Here is an 8,624-nt window from a genome sequence, read left to right as displayed (position 1 = left end):
GGATTAAGATCTAAATGTAAGACCAGAAACTATAAAACTCCTAGAGGAGAACATAGGCAAAACACTCTCTGACACACGTCACAGCAGGATCCTCTATGACCCACCTCCCAGAATATGGAAATAAAAGCAAAAATAAACAAATGGGACCTAATTAAAATGAAAAGCTTCTGCATAACAAAGGAAACTATAAGCAAGGTGAAAAGACAGCCTCCAGAATGAGAGAAAATAAAAGCAAGTGAAGCAACTGACAAAGAATTAATTTCAAAAATATATAAGCAACTCCTGCAGCTCAATTCCAGAAAAATCAATGACCCAGTCAAAAAATGGGCCAAAGACCTAAACAGACATTTCTCCAAAGAAGACATATAGATGGCTAACAAACACATGAAAAGATGCTCAACATCACTCATTATCAGAGAAATGCAAATCAAAACCACAATGAGGTATCATTTCATGCCAGTCAGAATGGCTGTGATCCAAAAGTCTACAAGCAATCAATGTTGGAGAGGGTGTGGAGAAAAGGGAACCCTCTTACACTGTTGGTGGGAATGCAAATTAGTACAGCCACTTTGGAGAACAGTGTGGAGATTCCTTAAAAAACTGGAAATAGAACTGCCATACAACCCAGCAATCCCACTGCTGGGCATACACACCAAGGAAACCAGAATTGAAAGAAACGTGTGTACCAATGAACACTGGTTCATTGCAGTTCTCTTTACAATAGCCGGGACATGGAAGCAACCTCGATGTCCATCAGCAGATGAATGGATAAGAAAGCTGTGGTACATATACACAATGGAGTATTACTCAGCCATTAAAAAGAATACATTTGAATCAGTTCTAATGAGGTGGATGAAACTGGAGCCTATTATACAGAGTGGAGTAGGCCAGAAAGAAAAACACACCAATACAGTATACTAATGCATATACATGGAATTTAGAAACATGGTAATGATAAACCTATATGCGAGATAGCAAAAGAGACACAGAAGTATAGAACAGTCTTTTGGACTCTGTGGGAGAGGGAGAGGGTGGGATGATTGGGAGAATGGCATTGAAACGTATAATATGAATAAAAACTTATTGGTACTGAAAAAAATAATTATGTATCTTTACATAATTTTGAATTATAAGTAAAAAAAAAAATCAAACAAACAAAAACCCGCACCAATCTTACTTAACTTAAATATTAAGGGAGATTTTCTCTCACCTTGAAACAAAGTACAATAAAAATATTGGTCTGAGTTCCTTGTCACCAAGAAGAAGTTGTTCTGATATTTTTTGATAACTAGGCAATACATTTTTTAAAGTATTTCAGAGCTGACGTTCTGTGACTCACTTGTGTCTAAGGTTGCTCTTGTCATGATTCTAAAACATCTAACCAGCAACTCCTCAAAATAGATGCTTCTTCATTCCAAACTAGCAGAAAAAGGGATATGAACTTCCCTAATATTTCTCAGCTTAAGTTCAAAAAGTAATTCTGACTGAACTTATCAGTTACATGCCTATGATGTCAAAGAAAATGCTATGTTTGAATATTCACATACTAAACTATTTTAGAACATATATTTATAGAGATAGATACACACATACACATATACATATATAGACTTCCCTGGTGGCTCAGATGGTAAAGAATCTGCTTGCAATGAAGGAGACCTGGTTTCAATCCCTGGGTCAAGAAGATGCCCTGGAGAAGGAAATGACAACCCACTCCAGTATTCTTGCCTGGAGAATTCCTTGAAGAGAGGAGCTTGATGGGCTACAGTTCATGGGATTGCAAAGAGTTGGACACAACTGAGTGAATATATTTATACTTCATATTATGTGTGAAATTTTAAATTTCATAACAGTCAACTTTAAGGTTTGAATGATACAACTGGGAAGACAAGAATCAAAAGAAATATTTAATTCCATGCTTTATATGGAGAAGGAAATGGCAACCCACTCCAGTGTTCTTGCCTGGAGAATCCCATGGACAGAGAAGCCTGGTAGGCTGCAGTCCATGGGGTCACACAGAGTCGAACACGACTGAAGTGACTTAGCAGCAGCAGCAGCAGCAGCATGCTTTATATTTGCAGCCTTTATATCACCTGCTTTATATCTTAAGCCTGATGTTTTTTCTTAAATATTATCAAAAATGTCTCCTTAAATGTAAAGAGATATAATTTTTGCACTCAAAATAAATATATTCCAGTGAGAATAATAACTATGTGTACATTCAATTCAAAACTAATGAAAAAATGTTTAAAATAAATGCAAACTGTCAGATCAAATGTAACAGATTTTGTGGCATGAGCAATTTCTCAGTATAGTTTATATACTAGTTTATATATATAGTTTATATACTAGGTCCAAGTTTATGAAGGTGGTGTTGTGAGCTAGCTCTTATTTTAATTAATCATTTAAAATACGCCAGGTATCAGACTTCCCAGGTGGTTCATTGGTTGGAAATCTGCCTGCCAACGCAGGGACTTGGATTCAATAGCTGGTGCAGGAGGATTCTACATGCTGCGGGGCAACAAAGCCTCGACTCCACAAGTACTGAGCTCATGTGCTTCAGTTGGAAAGCAGCCTCTGCTCGCTGCAACTAGAGAAAGCCAGTGCAGCAAGGAAGATCCAGTGCGGCCAAAAATAAATTAATTAATAGAAAAACAAGCTAGGTATTATACTAAATGCCTGATATTTGATATCTACTATTTAATTTACTCTTCAAAATACCTCTAGGCAATTGGTATTATTATCATCCCTAATTATACAGTTGAGAAAACTAAGATATAACTAATAAATCACTCATGGTGATATAGCTGGTACATGGGAAGTCCAGTATTTGAAGTGAGTCAGGTCAGTTCCAGGATTGACTGTTTTTACCACTTATCTATGGCCTTTGTGATATACGTATGGATCATTGTGAAAAGGAAGCAGTCATGGACAGAAGATAGTGGGATCAAAGACCCACAGATTGGAATCCCTGAAGCTAAGCATTTAATGAATCCAAAACACCTGGTCAGTGAAGGACAGAGAGAGCTAGGGCTGAAAATGGGGTCTTCTATGCTGGGTTATTATGCTTGAATTTAGAATATAAATAAGGTACTATTTTATCTAGAAGACAGAAATCCATAGAATTTGACTGCCAAATGAAGGACATGAACATTATCACTATGCCACATTCAAATAATAATATCATGTTTTTGCCCCGTATTTATAATTTTCTTGATATAAATTCTTATCCATTTTACATTCTCTCAGACTTCTCATTTTCTAAATCATAGTCTGATGGTTTTGTCAGTAATCTTAGAGAATTTAATCCCAGGGCATGATTAAAAGAGTAAGCTGAATTATCTTATCTTCCCCAAAGGTATAAGCAGCTATAACATAAAACTTCTGTCTTTGTACTATATAAAAAATGGACATAGAGTTTTACTCCTTGATATCTATTGTGTCTCTATTTCTGTGGAAGAATGAAGCATCACAGATGAATTTTCTCTTCATGTGGGTGTGTACTGAAGTCAAACGAAGGAAGTATGATCCAAGGTGGCTGAGAACTACAATCTTGATATGATATGCTTGATGGGGCGGGGGTGGGGATGAGGATCTTGTAAATTCTAAATGGAGATTGGGTAACTTTAATAATATTAGAAGATCCAAGACTTTAAAAATCTGCTTACAAGAACAGTAATAATATACTTGGTTGATAGAGTAGAATTTCTGCTTCTGCAAGAGGTTATAGGTATTGAATTAAACACACATATGAAGCCCAGTGAAAGTCTGAGGTAAGCAGTGGCTCATTACTGAGAGTTTATTTCCAGAGATGAACCCAAAGTAAGCATCACAATATCTAGAGGGCTTGCTCTTGACCAGCACCCTGACAGTGGTCAATGGCAATTACCTGGGAATTTCACTGTTCAATAAACACACATACAGGAGCATTGCAAAATGCAGCTTTTCCTTCTTTCTCCCTCTGTCTCTGTCTCTCTCTTTGTCACAATACACTGTCTCCCTCTCTAAATTCATAATGTTTACAACACTTATTTTATTTTCTCAACATGTTATATTTGCCATAGAAATATGGAGTTATACTATGGGTGAAAACAGGAGTCTGCTACTTTATCCTGATCTTGAAACACTCTGGCTCAAGTTGAGGTCCCAGAGAAAGTTCTTTTGTTTCATTATTTAATTTTATGGGGCTTCTCCTGATAGCTTCTCCATCATTTTGAAGGCATTACAACAGTACTCTTCTCTATTTCCATTAGATAATTACAGAAAAAAATTATCATTCCTATAATACCTTATTATTCCAGACAGTTTTAATATGCCTTCCCCAGATCCATAATGACCTGAAGCCTTCTAATTTCTCTTCTACCCACATTTCTCTTGTCTTAACCAGGCAGAAGGAGTGAACTCAGTCGCTAGTTCTGAAACAGTGATCAAATTATCAGGTTTTCTCAGAGGAACTGATGTAAAGAGTGAATAAAGAAGTTGTCACATAGCACTAGAAACAACCTCAAACACAACACTCTAAAATGAGCCATTATGAAATGGAATGACTTTGGGAAAATAGAGACATCAATGGAAATCTACTGAATTGTATTATTATCTTTCTTTCTGGGCTCTGGGCTCTTTCAAGTATAGAGGTATGTGTCCACCGGTGTCTGCTCTTGGGCAGGCATCTCTGAATGTTTCTGCTTTTTTCTTGTGATAATATGTATCTCTGATATTTTGTTTCTGTCTTTTTGACAGGATACTAGGTTTGATTTTGGAATTTTCTCTATGTCAATAAATGATGAATGAATCATTAGAGAATTTCTGCATTTTCTAATTATGGAAGTGTTGTGTGCATTCATGCCTGTGATTTTACTTTTTCACTTGCCTATTTCATTTTGGGTTGTATCTGCATTCGCATATGTTTCTCCTTGATTTTTCATGTCCCTCTTCAGATAGGGACTTCATAAAAGGTATGCTGCTGCTGTTGCTAAGTCACTTCAGACGTGTCTGACTCTGTGCGATCCCATAGACGGCAGCCCACCAGGCTCCCCCGTCCCTGGGATTCTCTAGGCAAGAACACTGGAGTGGGTTACCATTTCCTTCTCCAATGCATGAAAGAGGAAAGTGAAAGGGAAGTCGCTCAGTCATGTCCGACTCTTAGCGACCCCATGGACTGCAGCCTACCAGGCTCCTCCATCCATGGAAGTTTCCAGGCAAGAGTACTGGAGTGGGTTACCAGTGCCTTCTCCGCATAAAAGGTATGAGGACTGCTAAATTATTCCATACTTTATGTGATGCTCTGTGTTTTATAGGTTTGCAATGGGCTTTATAGTAAACCTTCAGGTGTGCTCAGTCATGTCTGATTCTTTGTGACTATAGTCTGCCAGGATTCTCTGGCCATGTAAAATTTCCTGGCAAGTATACTGGAATTAGGTTGTCATTTCTTCCTCCAGGGATGATAAACCGAACATGTTAAAAAATAGGACTAAATCTGTATAAGTATTAGGTTCTTTACACTGGGCCATTTAAAATACTATGGCTTGATTTAGAATTTGAAGAAAACAATAATCAGTTCAGTTCAGTTCAGTCGCTCATTCGTGTCCAACTCTTTGCGACCCCATGAATCACAGCACACTAGGCTTCCCTGTCCATCACCAACTCCCGGAGTTCACTCAGACTCACATCCATCAAGTCAGTGATGCCATCCAGCCATCTCATCCTCTGTCGTCCCCTTCTCCTCCTGCCCCCAATCCCTCCCAGCATCAGAGTCTTTTCCAATGAGTCAACTCTTCCCATGAGGTGGCCAAAGTACTGGGGTTTCAGCTTCAGCATCATTCCCTCCAAAGAAATCCCAGGGCTGATCTCCTTCAGAATGGACTGGTTGGATCTCCTTGCAGTCCAAGGGACTCTCAAGAGTCTTCTCCAACACCACAGTTCAAAAGCATCAATTCTTCAGTGCTCAGCTTTCTTCACAGTCCACCTCTCACATACATACATGACCACAGGAAAAACCATAGCCTTGACTAGATGGACCTTTGTTGGCAAAGTAATGTCTCTGATTTTCAATATGCTATCTAGGTTGGTCATAACTTTCCTTCCAAGGAGTAAGCGTCTTTTAATTTCATGGCTGCAGTCACCATCTGCAGTGACTTTGGAGCCCAGAAAAATAAAGTCTAACATGGTTTCCACTGTTTCCCCATCTATTTCCTATGAAGTGATGGGACCAGATGTTTTCTGAATGTTGAGCTTTAAGTCAACTTTTTCACTCTCCACTTTCACTTTCATCAAGAGGCTTTTTAGTTCCTCTTCACTTTCTGCCAGAAAGGTGGTGTCACCTGCATGCTGAGGTTATTGATATTTCTCCCGGCAATCTTGATTGCAGCTTGTGTTTCTTCCAGCCCAGCATTTCTCATGATGTACTCTGCATATAAGTTAAATAAGCAGGGTGACAATTTACAACCTGGATGTACTCCTTTTCCTATTTGGAACCAGTCTGTTGTTCCATGTCCAGTTCTAACTGTTGCTTCCTGACCTGCATACAGATTTCTCAAGAGGAGATCAGGTGGTCTGGTATTCCCATCTCTTTCAGAATTTTCCACAGTTTATTGTGATCCACACAGTCAAAGGCTTTGGCATAGTCAATAAATCAGAAATAGATGTATTTCTGGAACTCTCTTGCTTTTTCCATGATCCAGCGGATGTTGGCAATTTGTTCTCTGGTCCCTCTGCCTTTTCTAAAACCAGCTTGAACATTTGGAAGTTCACGGTTCACGTATTGCTGAAGCCTGGCCTGGAGAATTTTGAGCATTACTTTACTAGCATGAGAGAAGAGTGCAATTGTGTGGTAGTTTGAGCATTCTTTGGCATTGCCTTTCTTTGGGATTGGAATGAAAAGTGACCTTTTCCAGTCCTGTGGCCACTGCTGAGTTCTCCAAATTTGCTGGCATATTGAGTGCAGCACTTTTACAGCATCATCTTTCAGGATTTGGAATAGCTTGACTGGAATTCTGTCACCTCCACTAGCTTTGTTCATAGTGATGCTTTCTAAGGCCCACTTGACTTCACATTCCAGGATATCTGGCTCTAGGTCAGTGATCACACCATCGTGATTATCTGGGACATGAAGATCTTTTTTGTACAGTTCTTCTGTGTATTCTTGCCACCTCTTCTTAATATCTTCTGCTTCTGTTAGGTCCATACCATTTCTGTCCTTTATCGAGCCCATCTTTGCATGAAATGTTCCCTTGGTATCTCTAATTTTCTTGACGAGATCTTTAGTCTTTCCCATTCTGTTGTTTTCCTCTATTTCTTTGCACTAATCGCTGAGGAAGGCTTTCTTGTCTCTTCTTGCTTTTCTTTGGAACTCTGCATTTAGATGCTTATATCTTTCCTTTTTTTCTTTGCTTTTCACTTCTCTTCTTTTCACAGCTATTTGTAAGGCCTCCCCAGACAGCCATTTTGCTTTTTTGCATTTCTTTTCCATGGGGATGGTCTTGATCCCTGTCTCCTGTACAATGTCATGAACCTCTGTCCATAGTTCATCAGGCACTCTATCTATCAGATCTAGGCCCTTAAATCTATTTCTCACTTCCACTTTATAATCATACGGGATTTGATTTAAGTCATACCTGAATGGTCTAGTGGTTTTCCCTACTTTCTTCAATTTCAGTCTGAATTTGGCAATAAGGAGTTCATGATCTGATCCACAGTCAGCTCCTGGTCTTGTTTTTGTTGACTATATAGAGCCTCTCCATCTTTGGCTACAAAGAATATAATCAATCTGATTTCGGTGTTGACCATCTGGTGATGTCCATGTATAGAGTCTTCTCTTGTGCTGTTGGAAGAGGGTGTTTGCTATGACCAGTGCATTTTCTTGGCAAAACTCTATTAGTCTTTGCCCTGCTTCATTCCATATTCCAAGGCCAAATTTTCCTGTTACTGTAGGTGTTTCTTGACTTCCTACTTTTGTATTCCAATTCCCTATAATGAAAAGGACATCTTTTTTGGATGTTAGTTCTAAAAGGTCTTGTAGTTCTTCATAGAACTGTTCAACTTCAGCTTCTTCAGCGTTACTGGTTGGGGCATAAACTTGGATTACTGTGATATTGAATGATTTGCCTTGGAAACGAACATAGATCATTCTGTCGTTTTTGAGATTGCATTCAAGTACTGCATTTCGGACTCTTTTGTTGACCATGATGGCTACTCCATTTTTTCTGAGGGATTCCTGCCCACAGTAGTAGATATAATGGTCATCTGAGTTAAATTCACCCATTCCAGTCCATTTTAGTTAGCTGATTCCTAGAATGTCGGCATTCACTCTTGCCATCTCTTATTTGACCACTTCCAATTTGCCTTGATTCATGGACCTGACATTCCAGGTTCCGATGCAATATTGCTTTTTACAAAATCAGACCTTGCTTCTATCACCAGTCACATCCACAACTGGGTATTGTTTTTGCTTTGGCTCCATCCCTTCATTCTTTCTGGAGTTATTTCTCCACTGATCTCCAGTAGCATATTGGGTACCTACTGACCTGGGGAGTTCCTCTTTCAGTATCCTATCATTTTGCCTTTTCATACTGTTCATGGGGTTCTCAAGGCAAGAATACTGAAGTGGTTTGCCGTTCCCCTCTCCA

The sequence above is a fragment of the Bos grunniens genome, chromosome 15, assembly GCF_055505025.1.
Source record: "Bos grunniens cultivar Pamir isolate PY7600 chromosome 15, Bosgru_T2T1.0, whole genome shotgun sequence".
Classification (NCBI taxonomy): domain Eukaryota; kingdom Metazoa; phylum Chordata; class Mammalia; order Artiodactyla; family Bovidae; genus Bos; species Bos grunniens.
This window is presented reverse-complemented; position numbering follows the sequence as displayed.